We start from the raw sequence: 12,951 nt of genomic DNA, 5'->3' as shown, positions 1-12,951 counted from the left end.
CCTCACCGCAAAAAAGAAATGGTAACTATGTGATGCAGGTGTTAGCCAACACTACGGTGGTAATCATTTTGCAGTATATAAGGGTATCAAATCAACACTTTGTACACCTTAAAGTTATAAAATGTTACATATAAATTATATTTCAATAAAGCTAGGAAAAAAATAGAACACATGCTCTTCCCAAAAGGTGAGACCTAAGTCCCATCAGCCACTGTATCCTTTCCTGATGGAAACCCTGCGTTCTACTCTATGTTCTAGTTCAGTCATAATCCCGTCTTGATATCTTATAACCTATAGACCAAATTATAAAGTCACAGCTTACGTAAAACACATCTTATGTAAAATATTAGGGATAGGAGGAGGAAGAAAATAAATTGGTTGTAATAGAGAAAAGAAGAAAAAATGCTGTTACAGTTCTCATTTCTTTCAAGACTTTTGAGTCTGAAGTTAGACTCTTTAACATGATTTCTTTATCCTGGTTACATGTTTTATTTCCCCTCATCCAGTGCCTCTTTATATGTTAGGGCAATTTATGTCTTTATTCCCAAGAGGTCCTATTTCTGGGGGCTCTTTCTTTATTGAGATGCTGAAGTCTTCCACTAGCATCCATGACTGGACACACAGCCTCAGCTGTGGTTTTCCTTGGGCTTCTGCAGCCATTAGTATCCTGAGCTGCCACAGACACTTCCAGCACTGTTAGACCTGTAGTAGGCCCAAGTGGTAGGGCTCTTTGCATGTGGCCTGAGTAAGTTGCCTTGGGCTCCTCTCAAAGTTGGCAGTCTAATGGGTTCTGCAGAAAATGGGTCAGAGCTGTACACTCCCGTGTAGTATATGTTAGTTGCCAAATCCAGAGTCCCGTCAAGGGCTGTGGCTCCTTATTAGCAGTGGGGGTCCAAGGTGTAGCAACTTGCCTTTTGTTCTGCAGAGAGATATCTGTTCACTTCCAGATCACTAGCCACAGCATTTCTGCTGAGGGGGCAGGTTGCTGAATTCTTGTGGGGTAACCTTCCGCCCTTTGGCACACATCTAGGCATCTAGTGTACTTGTCTGCTCACTAGGCTCAATGGGAATGAGAGCACCAATGTAGTGGACCCGCATGATGTCCTCTGGGATGGTGATGTGAACACAGGCCCCTGCAGATGAAGTTAGGAGAAAAGATGGATGCCTGGCACAAGGTCAGACTGTGAAACTGAATTGCTGCCCTACCAGGTAAAAGAATATTGCTTTTGGTGGTTTTACTGGGAAACAGAAGAAAGCATTTCCCAAACTGATAGCTGCATGTCAGGTGCCAAAGGCTGTGTTGACTCGTTCTAGTAATGAAACTGCATGTAGAACATCGCTGATTAAATTAGTGGTAACCACCATTGCTCTCCAGTTACCCTCTGTATTCTACCTCGGCTTGAGTGGGGAGTTAGCGGGAGGAAGAGGAATCGGCATGCCTACATCTTCAGTTCTCTGGTGATTCATCCAGGGATGTGATCCTGCTGTTGATGGACTCTTTTGGTGGGGGGAGTATTTCCGTGGTCTTCAACTTGGTCCTTCTTACCTTAATAGTCCTCATTCCTTAGTGAGGAAGGAGCGTGGGGACTTTGTATTTGAGGGTTTCTATATTCCAACTGTGTATTTAGAAACTGGGAAATAACCCTAGGGTAGGTTTACAGACCCACGAGGTTCACAGTGAGAAGGACTTGAGTCCAAGCCCCAGGTACCACTTGACCCACAGAGCCCCAGCTCTGTCGCAGTTCTGCCACTTTAGGCTGTGGAGCCAGTGGCCTATCTTCTGACGCTAATGGGATCTTTCCTGTCTCGTACCCAACTGTGTCAGATAACTTGGTGGTCTCAAACATTTTTACTCATATACTCCCCAAAAGAATTTTGAAAAACAATTTTTAACTTGACATCTCACACGTTTTTAACTTGACATCTCACATTTTTCTGATAGGTGTAAATTGTTAAAATGGATCACAGATAACTATAAATTTTGAAAAGCTGATATGACAAAAATCCAAGAAAGATGATATTTTTGTTGATTACCTCCCTGAGACACCTCTATGATATATTTCCACAGACTGGCTTCTGGTTTGTACGTTTCAAATCTCATTTTTGTCTTTTTCACTGTTCACATAGTTATGGTACCAGGCACCACAGGACATTAGTGTCACACTGTGACTTCTGGCCCTCAGCACGATGGGCAGACGGAGTGTCTCCAGAAGTCATCCACGCTCCAGGGTGGCTAGAAGTAGCTTAACTGTACATGGAAGTGACTGAGAACTGATCGGTGCATCCTCTTAAACCAAAACTGAGTTCACCCCGATTCAATCCGTTGCATTTCAGAACCGCCTGTGGCCATCCCAGCGCCAGCTCCATGACGGGAAGGAAGAAAAGGGATAGTGTGAAGGGAGATATGAACCCACTATGGGTAAAAGGGCTTACTTTTTTATCATACTACTTGCAAGTTTTACTGAAATATATGACCCTTCAGGGCCATGTGTAGGCCTTGGAAGTGACCTGTACGACCAAGGGACTCCGAACGCTAGGCTGCGTTAGCTTCGGAGTGCATGTGCCCCTGAACCATAAGTAGTGGCATTTTATGATAAAACCATTACGTAGCTGTAGAAAAAGTACCCATGGCTTTAAACACTATAGTAACATGCTATTGACCACTCTCACTTTAAAAATATTTGAACAACCTCTCCTTTAACATTTGAAAATTTTGTTTTTCTTTTACTCTTTGAGCACATATTTCATCCTCTTTCTCCTTGGAATTCTATTGCAGTGTAATATATATATATTTTGGATTTTTAACAGCTTTATTGAGATATAATTCACATGTTGTACAATTCCTGCATCTCAAGTGTACAATTCAATGGCTCTTAGTCTATCAGAGTTGTGCATGCATGACTGCAATCAATTTTAGACATTTTCATTTCAAAAGAAGTCTTGAACCTCTCAGCTGTCACCCCCAATTCCTCCATCCCACCTCCTCCCCAACACTCTCAGTGACCACTAATCTACTTTCTGTCTCTATAGAGTTACCTCTTCTGGACATTTCATATAAATGGAATCATACAATATGTAGTCCTTTGAGACTGGTTTCTTTCAGTTACCATAATGTTTTCAAGTTCATCCATGTTGTACTTGAAATATATATATATATATATATATATATATATATATATTTTTTTTTTTTTTTTTTAAGTTAAGATTTTTTTGGTTTGTTGAGGAAGATTGGCTTTGAGCTAACATCTGTTGTCAATCTTTCTCTTTTTTCTTTTTCCTCTTTGCCCCTCCCCAAAGCCCCCCAGTACCTAGTTGTATATTCTAGTTGTAGGTCCTTCTAGTTCTGCTATGTGGGAGGCTGCCTCAGCACGGCTTGATGAGCAGTGCTAAGTCTGCGCCCAGGATCCGAACTGGTGAAACCCTTGGCTGCCGAAGCGGAGGCCTTGAACTTAACCACTCGGCCATGGGTCTGGCCCCAACATGATGCTTTCATATATGTATAGGCTGTGGAATGATTACCAAGATCAAGATAATTAACACAACCAGCACCTTACATATTTAACTCTTTTTCTCTTTTCTTTTTTTTTTTTTTTTGTGATGAGAATGCTTAAGATCAACTTTTTGCATCAATTCTTTTCCTACTTCTTGTGCTTTGTGGAAGTAACTGCTGGAAAGCCCTGGTCACAAAATTAAGCTGATAGGGATGGAAAGGGTTTTATTATAGAACTATCAGTCAGTTCTTCCAACTGATTCTCAATTCTATTCCCCAAATCATGTTGTGCTTCTTGCTCAAGTTCTCTTTCCTTCTCTCACACTACTCTCCCTCCCAACGGTGATTCTCTGACAGTGGTCGAAGGATGTCAGAGATGAACTTGTTAAACAAGTGTCATCACTCTCACCACCTCACTTTTTGAAATTTAATTATTTTATTGAGGTCTTATTAGCTTATAACTGTGTAAATTTTAGGTGTACATCACTATATTTCAGTTTCTGTGTAGACTGCCTCGTGTTTACCACTAATAGTCTAGTTTTTATCTGTCCCTAAACATGAGTCTCACCACCATACTTCATCATGCATCTGAATTCAGGACACCCCAACACAGACCAAAATATTCAGTTCCTAAGCCAAGCCTCACCCTAAACAGAAAGTCACGTGAGACAGGGAGAGATGGAAGGCAGGAGCGTTATGGTGTCTTGGTTAGTTATCAGGAAAGGCTTTCTCCGTGTTTGCCATTTGAAGGTTTCTAAGCCCAGGGCAATGACCTGAGTAAGTCTCGGGGCACTGAGGGCTATCACTTTCTGTTACAAAGTGGGTGAAGGGTGGCTGTGTGTTCAAACATGTCTTCAGGCAAAGTATATATGGAAGGTGAGCTGTGGAGGTGGATTTCCTTGGAATGACTGTGTCCCGCTTGGACTCAGGAGTTGGAAAACCACAGAGATAACAGATCTTTGATTTTCATTCCTGAGGGTCCTAAGGGGTTCTGCACCCCCACCGGATACCAATTGCTGTATGGTCAGGATTCAGTTACAGAAAGGAATCCCCTCTCAGCAGAGCAGAAAGGGCTTCTCACAGGGGGTTAAATGGACAGAGTCACTGTGGAAGGTGAGCAGGCTCTGGACCGGCTCTCAGAGGTGGTTACTCTCTTCTCCTGCCATTGTGACTGAGAAGGATGTCTGCTCCCAGTGCTGTGGCTACAAAGTGGCAGGAACTCCATTTCCTGCATCCCAAGAATTGCACAGAGCGGAGCTCACTGACACCTGTATTGGGCACAGCCTGTGAGCAAGAGCACGCACACATGTGTCAAACTGGGCTTTTAGGATTGTTTGTTACTGCAGGATAATGCAGCTCATTCTGACTAATACGCTTGATCAACTCTTCTTAATCCTCTGAGTCTCAGTTTTATCATCTGTAAAATCGTGATAATAACATCTACCAGAGAACTGGGTGGGGACAGTTAAAGGAGACGGTGGTTCCTTCCAGGTCTAACATTCTCCAAAGAACATCTAGCTTAGCAATAGAGCATGCTCTAAAAATAAAATTATCTTCATGGCCACAGTATTAAGGTCTTAAAATCTTAATTTTACCATTCTCAGATTTGAAGATAAAAAGCCAGAATTAAAGATGCCAAGAGCTCCTCGTGACTTTGGTCTGTAATTTTCCAAGCCTTCACCAGAGGTCCATTCCATGTCACCTCCAGAAAGATTTTGTAGGTGAATCTTGCCTTTGTCTTCTTGCCCCCACAACCATGCCACTTTCTAATACACAGCAAAACAGATGTGGGCCATTCCCCAACCCCCATGAGACTTGCTTTGTCTAACAAAATGAGACAGGCAGTGACACAGGTTGCTTCCAGATGGAGGCATGAGGAGCTAGTGTGAGACCCTCCGTACTGTCCTTCATTGCCGCAGTGAACCTGAAGATGGTGCTGAGATGCCTCTGACCCAAGACGGTGGAGCTCCACCTACCTGAGGCCCTGACTTGCTAAGATGAGCAGAAAGTCCTCCCGCAGACCAGCTGTGGACATGTAGTGTGAGCAAAAAATCAACCTTTGTTGTATGCTTCTTATCGCAGCATAACTTAGTTTAACATGACTAATTCCATGGGGAATGAGGCAAAGTAGCAGTAATAGACTTCTGGACTGGGATACAGGGGTCCTAGATTTTAGGTAATACTGGGGAAACCAGGGGGTCGTTTTCTCTGGGTTTCAGCTTCCTCATCAGGAGATGAAGGAAGTGGAACTAGATTTTCTCTCAGTCCTCTTTTGATTATAATAATTCTCTCTCTCTCTATCTCTTTCTCTGTGTCTCCTCTCTCTTTTGTGTATCTGTCTACTATCATCTCTATGTCTATCTATCATCTATCTATATATCTATCATCTGTCTATCATCTATCTACCTATCTATCTATCTTTCTATCATCTATCAATCATCTATCTATCCATCCATCTATCCTTATTCTAGAGACTAAAGTAAATGACAAAATAAACCATAATATTTTTGCTATTATCTGAAGGTTTGTGTCCCCCCAAATTCATATATTGAACTTCTAATCCCTAATGTGATGGTATTAGGAAGTGGGGCTTTTGGGAGGTGATTAGGTCATGAGAGTGGATCCTAGTCCCTTCTGCCAGGTGACGATGCAGCAAGAAGTCATCAGTCTGCAACTCGGAAGAAGGCCCTCAGCCAATGATGCTGGCATCCTGATCTTGGACTTTCAGCATGCAGAACTGTGAGGAATAAATTTCTGTTTCTTATAAGCCAATCAGTATGATATTTTGTTATAGCATTTCCAAAGGACTAAGAAAATTTTCACAAAATTCAACTCTTAAATTGCACTTACCATTCTAGGTAAAAGTTAGCTTAAAAGAAGAAAGTAAACCTTGTCTTCCTTAGAAGACATTATTTCTGAGATGAAGAATGGAATGTTTTCGCTCTGTAAAAGCCTTTTGTGTCTTCGGAGGGCCTGGCTTCGTCTTTGTTTTGCACACAGAGAGAATTAAACAAGGAGCCCTTGAGTTTGGGTTAGACAGCTGGGAAAGGCATCTACGCAGACATATTCTAACCAAAATAATTTTGCTTTTCTTCTTACATCAATTTACTGAATCACAAAGAAACTTCCTCTTACTGGAAACTCAATTCCTGACAGATGGAGAGAAAGGGGTAAGAACCTGGAGAAAAGATCACAGCTGAGTGACATGGCAACCTTGTGGTGCGAGGCTCCATCCAAAAGGGAGCAGCTCACAAGAAAATGAGCAAAAGATTTACAGAGAAATTGACATTGTGAAACGCAGCTATCAGTGCAGAGTCATGTTCTGTGACTCTGTAAGGAATCTGGCAAGGAAAATATAACTCCTATCCTGCAGAAAGGACAAAGGGCCCACAGGCTAAGATTCTGGAGTGAGGAGGAATCCCTAGATGGAAGGGGAATTTTGCTGTTGGTTATTAGGTGAGAGATCGTGTTTCTCTGGGAGCAACAGCTGGGAAGGTGGAAGTTTATTGGAAAGTTGGCCAATAAGCTCCTGCCCCAGAAATATCAATAAGCTCTCTTAAGTAGTTACTCTCTTTTCTTTGGTTAAGACTTGGCTCCACTGTATATAAAAGAAAATCTCAAATAGCAGTGACTTTAAACACACAGGTGACTATTTTGTTCTGTAAGGCAGCTCCACATATAGGCATTCCTGGGCCTTTGTGGCAGCTTCACAATGTCAGCAGGGACCCAGGTCTCTTCTGCCTATCTGTTCTCACATCCTCATTGCATAGCTTCCATTTTCAGGGTAATCTCATGGTCCAAAAAAGCCAGTGGAGCTCCTGCCATGACATCTGCATTTCAGACAGCACGAAAAAAGAGCTGTGAATGGCCAAAATGGGCTTACTACCCAACTGAGTTAGCTCTCTTTAAGAAATCTTCCCAGAACTCCCGCCTGCACTGCCTCATTGGCAGAATGCGGTTACTTGGCAATGCCGAACTGTAAGGGAGGCTGGGAAATGTAGTTTCTCAGTTGGGCATGTTGCCACTCCTACATAAAATCAGGGTTCTGTGACCAAATAAGGCGAGAAGGGATTTTGTGAAGCAATTAACCATTTCTGCCACATTATCTTTCCATCTTTTGTCTATGAGATGGCTGTATATTTGAGATGAGATCAGTTATATATTTGAAATAATAAAGCATAACTAAATTATCAGTTGAGAAAATGGTGTATTGGCCCTAAATTGTGAAATTTCTCATATAAGTCAAGTAAGGAACAGTTCCTAAGCAGCTGTTTGTTATAGGTTGGTGTTTCCTGAAATGCGTTTTCACAACAATTAGTTTCATGGGCTGTCAATAGCTGTCATAGATGCAATTTGAAAAAACAATTCCAGCAACAAATACATTTTAAACTGATTTTTCCCAAGACTTAAACGTGCCACTGTGCTTTGTGACCCTCCAGAAACAATGATTCTCCAGAGCATTTGACTACTGAGATCTTTCCCCCTGAGCCTTCCCGGGACTTACTGCTCCATGGACACATTTTCTGAAATGCCCTTGGAGATTATGATGCCTTCAGAGGACGTCTCATGCCCATCTTCTAAGGACAGACTGGAAACAATAAGGTTGTAAGCTTCTGAGGACTAAGACCAGGTTTGCTATTTCTTTTTACCCTACATATTGCTTAGAATATTGCTGGTATACTGTGAACATCCCCAATATATTTGCTAATTGCTGCTCAAATAATGGGATGATTGTGATCATTTAATTGGGGACTCAGAGAATTTCTGCCTTATGATCCAAGATAGATTGGATCCCCCATGTCTTAAAATGAAGGTTTTATTGTTATTCAGGTATAGTGAGGCCAACAGATCAGGAGATGATTGTTGTTGAGAAGATAGTTTATTAGTACAACTCCCAAGAGGAAGGACGTGCCACACCATGCAGGGCCAGGTGGGGAAGCACCAGGGTCAGTCAGGAGGCAGAAGGTGCAGGAGGAAAGCATAGACCAGAGCCTTTACTGTGGTTTCCAAGAAAGGAATGGGCAAGGCAGGGTACGCAGGTTTAGGATTGGCTATTCTGAATAATTTCAGTGTGCTCTGGGCACAGGGGCTGTCCCTGACCGTCTAGGACTTGGCCTTGGAGGTGATTAGGGCAGGGGGAAAGTGGCCTAGAGTGTGAGCACCCCACGAGGGAGGTGGTGGGTGGCTGGACTGGTTGGCTCGCATATGAAAGGCATGGTCACGGGTGAGTTCTGTGCCATCTCTAAGAATTGGCTAACCCTGGGAGAGGCAGTCTCTCCCCATCACTGAAGCCCCAGATGCCAGAGAGTCAGGAATATAGAAAATAAGAAAATATAGTTAATACACGATGTGATGACATAGGGATTCCTGCCACCTGCTCACTCCTCCTTTCTCATCTCAGGCTTATCAACCCTTCAGCTTCCGCTTCACAGTCCTGATCTATCCTCGAGTTTGGCTCCCAGGATTCCTCCTCCAGAGTGACGCATTCTCTGGCAGTAGTTGAAGAACGTAGGAAGTAAAGTTATCAAACAAAAAGTATCACTTCCTTCTCTCATATTCTCAATACAGGACATTCCATCACAGGGCAAAACTCTCAGCTTGTCAAACAAGCCTCACCCTTCACAGAGAGAGCACAAGATGGAAAGTCCTGTGTCTGTTCCGGCATTGACGAGGGCTCCCCTGGTTTGGCTCTCTGGAGTCAGGTGGGAAGGGTGACGGAGACCACTGTCTTCTTGAAAGTGGGAGAGGGTTGTGACTCTCAGCTCTGGCACGCCCTTGGGAAAAGAGCACTCATGAGAGTTGAGGATCTGGGCATGGATTCCCTCCTTGCCGCCATCATCCGCCTGTATTCCTCACTCCTCCAGGATCACGGTGGACAGAGTGGGACCTCGCAGCTTCCCACCTGCGCTCCATAGTGGAGGGGGGATCACAAAGTCATGTAACTTTAGGGGCCGGTTGGGAAGACCAGTTAGCGAATCAGTTGGGTGGGAACAACGGGGCATAGAGGGAACTGTGCTTAACTGAGGAGAACAACCCCTGTTTGTCTGGTTCGGGTTAAACATTTTTTAAGCGCTGTGTTGGTCAAATTAAATATGTCCCTGCTAAACTGGCTAAAGAGGCCTTGAGTCTGTGGGCTCCTAGTCAATGTGTCTTATTTTATTTTATTAACAGCCTTGCAAAGATGGCATTATTCGCATAGTACTGATGAGGAAATGGGTTCAGAGAGATGAAGGCAGAGTGGATTTTGGAGCTGGGCAGACCTGCGTGCCAACTCCTACTCTTGTGACGTATCATGTACGTGACCTGAGGAGGGTAATGTGACTTCCTGACTTCAGTTTTGTCTCCGCAAATGATACTCGACCTCCTAATCCGCAGGACTGACTTAAGGAAAAGGACAAATGAAATGGAGGTAATTGTGTTTGTCTTGCAAGGTTGCTGTAAAGATTAGAGATAATACTTAAGCAAAGCACCCAGCATAGTTCTTGGAACTTAGTAGATCCTCAACAAATAGTGTTTGAAATTATTAAAATGAATCATAAGCTATATTTTCAATACTGTCTTCTCCATACAGCAACACATCTGGATATTGAGAACATATTGTGTTGACACAGTTTAAATCTTTATACTTGGGAACATCTGGAGAGTTTGACACCATACAGACTGACCTTCAGAGAGGTTAAGTGCATTCTCTGGGGTCCTGTAGTAGTAAGGAGAGCTCTGACCGACACTTGGCCGTGAGGACCTCGGGCAGCCTTTCTTACTCCAGTATGACAAGCACAGAAGTGTCTTACCTTCCTCAGCAGCAGCCATGGCCTTGGAGCAGGTTGACGTTCACTTGGGATGGCCCCTGAGTGCACAGGAGCATCAACAGTGCACACGGTGATGAGGATGTGTCTTTTATTGAAGTGTCTGGAAGCTCTTCGAACCTTGGAGTACAGATGGTTTCAACATCAGGGGAATGAGAGAAACCAAAGCAGGCCTGCTTTCTCCATTGATCCATCAGAGCTCTTTTCTGGCCATCTTTCTGGTTAGCAGACATCAACCAGGAAGCTGAGATACGGCGGGCTGCCTGGGAGCCCCCTGGTCCCACTTAAGGAAAAATGTTCTGGGCTCGTTGCCTGTCCTCTTTAGGGCCCAGCCTGCTGCTCTGGAAGGCGGATCACCAGGGGCCTTCCAGCTGTCTGATTCTGAGTCGGGGGCTCTAGCAAGGATCTCATCCAGAGGCGCTAAAATAATGAGGACAGAGAGAAGAGGATGAGCGTGAAAATGTCCCCAGGCTGGCCCAAGTGCATACGCACTTGGTTGTCACAGACTGGCCTTCCCAATCCTCCTTCCCCAGGATCTCTGAACCTGTTCACTCACTGGAAAGAGCACTTGTGTAAAGCCCAGAGCTCGTATACTTGGAGCCAGAGGCTGGAGCACAGCTGAGCACAGTGGCTCCTCACAGCATCAACTCCAGAGAAATTAGCATTCCTAATTTCTCTGAAAATGAAAAGTCCCAGTGATGCCGAAAGTTTGGGAAAGGAAGCGTGAAGCCCATGTTCCTTTGGGAGACGCTGTCCCTGCTGGATTGTTGATGGCTGTGAGATGGACATGGCCCACGGAGCCTCTGTGGAGACCATCTTGGGCTTTTACTTCAAAATGTTTCATCAACAAAGGGAAACTCATTTTAGGAAATTAGCCACCAGTATCTACTGAGCTCCTGCTGTGAGCTTCATCTGGTACCAGACATATCAACATACCTAGACAGCAGTCTCTGTGGTGAGAAGCCCGGAGGCAGGGCAGCGAAGTGAGGGTGGGCAAGGTGCACTCTCCATCACCTCTCTTGCTTCTCCTTTGGTCTCTGTCTATTAATTTTTTGGCAAATTAAAGAAATTGTTAAGGTCTATTATTATTTATTTTTGGTTTAAAAATTATTCTTGTTCTATTATTGAGTCGACACAAAGAAACCAATTCTCCAGAGCCATGACCTCTGAGCATAAAGCAAAAAACAAAATAAAACTGGGCAGAGACCAACCAGCTATTCTGAGCCACTAGAACACGACTAGATCTTGTCCGAAGGAACAGTCTTGCAACCGCAGACTCATCAAGTAAAACAGATCATTGCCAGGTCTACTCTGTGCTTTGCAGACCATGGGGAAGTTCCTCCCTTTTGGTGTGAAATGGGTCCAGAAATGCTTACCCTCTCAACTTAAACGCTCATGAGCTTCTTCCGAGGATGCTTGGACCCCCCAGAAGCAGGGCCCGGTTTAAATGCAACCTCGTCTCCCCGTGTATCTCCTGAATGATGCTCCCAGGTAGCACTGCCTCGGTCTGGGCGGAGTGCTTCCTCCCCATTCCCTTCAGACCACCAAAAGCTGTTCTTTAAAAGAGGATGATTTATTTGGCAGTGTCTGTGATATTTCGGTTTATTTAACGTTAAGTGGTGTGTAAGCGGCTTCTAGAGGCCACTTTCCCCCACCTGGAAGGTTTGGGCTCTCTTTAGGTCATAGGGAGGTTCCTGGGCTGATCTTGACACCACTGTTTCTGAAACAATAGCAGACAGGAGAGATTTGAGGTGTCTTTGGGGAGCAGGGTCTGTGCTACGCAGGAAATAAGTCTACGAGCTCTTCCTGACGATCTGTGTGTACGGAGTTTGTTGAAGGTGGAAAGAGTTGGCTTCTCTGAGAGCAAAGCATCGGAAAACTTGGAGGGGTCTTGTGTCAATTATTTACGACAAGTGAGCAATTGCACAGAAAAGGAATGTCATATGTTCCTGTGCTTTCCTATTTTACCGCTTGCAAATAGCAATAGGGTAGGTGTGCTTATTTCTGCATGTGTGTAAACAGTATGAGCACGGGAACATTTTGGAAACCTGGCGCAGCAAGCAGGGGGAGTGGACCCCCAGGCTGGGAGCTGTGCTGTGCATCAATCCCACGGGAACGTCAGACTTGTCTATAGAGACAGCAGTCTGACTGCCGGCCTCCGGAGAAATAAGGGGTGGACGTGAGGAAAGGACGAAAGCTAATGGGATCTCTGCTCCTGGCTGATCTCAAGCTTCCTATGTAGTTTTGCTTTTTATTTTTAAAGGAGTCTGGATCAGGTCACAGGGTGAGCAGTGAAAAGAATGAAAACAGAAAATACTGGCTATGGGGGGAATATCTGGGTCCAGTACTGAACAAAGCTTTTAAAAGTAATGCAGTAGGACGAGAGCACGCTTTTTACTCATGCAGATATATTAAGGGCCAATTGATTATGTTTCTGGAATTTAACTAAACAGGATAAAATTCTAATAGAATAGGATTAGCTGCGGTCCTTCAACCTGCTATGGGATACCACTGTGTTATTTATTTTACACGATAGTTTTTAAAAATCAGGGTGTGTTCATTAAAAACTACTTGAAAAAAACAAAAAATTCACCCGTAATCTACCATCCAGCTATAATTACTGTTAATGTTTTGGTATTTTTCCTTTCAGTCTCT

The 12,951-nt window shown here is 43.9% G+C and overlaps 1 long non-coding RNA gene across 2 annotated transcripts in view; it reads left to right on the top strand.

The window, feature by feature from the left end:
• LOC138919316 (uncharacterized) overlaps window positions 1-11,388 on the top strand; it is a 54,910-nt gene extending 43,522 nt beyond the window's left edge. The window contains exons 2-4 of one of the 2 annotated variants that reach the window (XR_011429433.1): window positions 7,930-8,120; window positions 9,662-9,899; window positions 10,062-11,388. This is a non-coding gene — a long non-coding RNA (uncharacterized lncRNA). Of the gene's footprint in view, window positions 1-5,409; window positions 6,661-7,929; window positions 8,121-8,891; window positions 9,606-9,661; window positions 9,900-10,061 lie in introns of those variants that run through there. The other variant, XR_011429434.1, reaches the window with a different exon arrangement.
• Window positions 11,389-12,951: the final 1,563 nt, after the last annotated feature.

Source organism: Equus caballus, chromosome 20 (genome assembly GCF_041296265.1).
Source record: "Equus caballus isolate H_3958 breed thoroughbred chromosome 20, TB-T2T, whole genome shotgun sequence".
Lineage (NCBI taxonomy): Eukaryota > Metazoa > Chordata > Mammalia > Perissodactyla > Equidae > Equus > Equus caballus.
The sequence above is the reverse complement of the archived record's forward strand: the minus strand, read 5'-3'. Positions and strand labels throughout refer to the sequence as shown.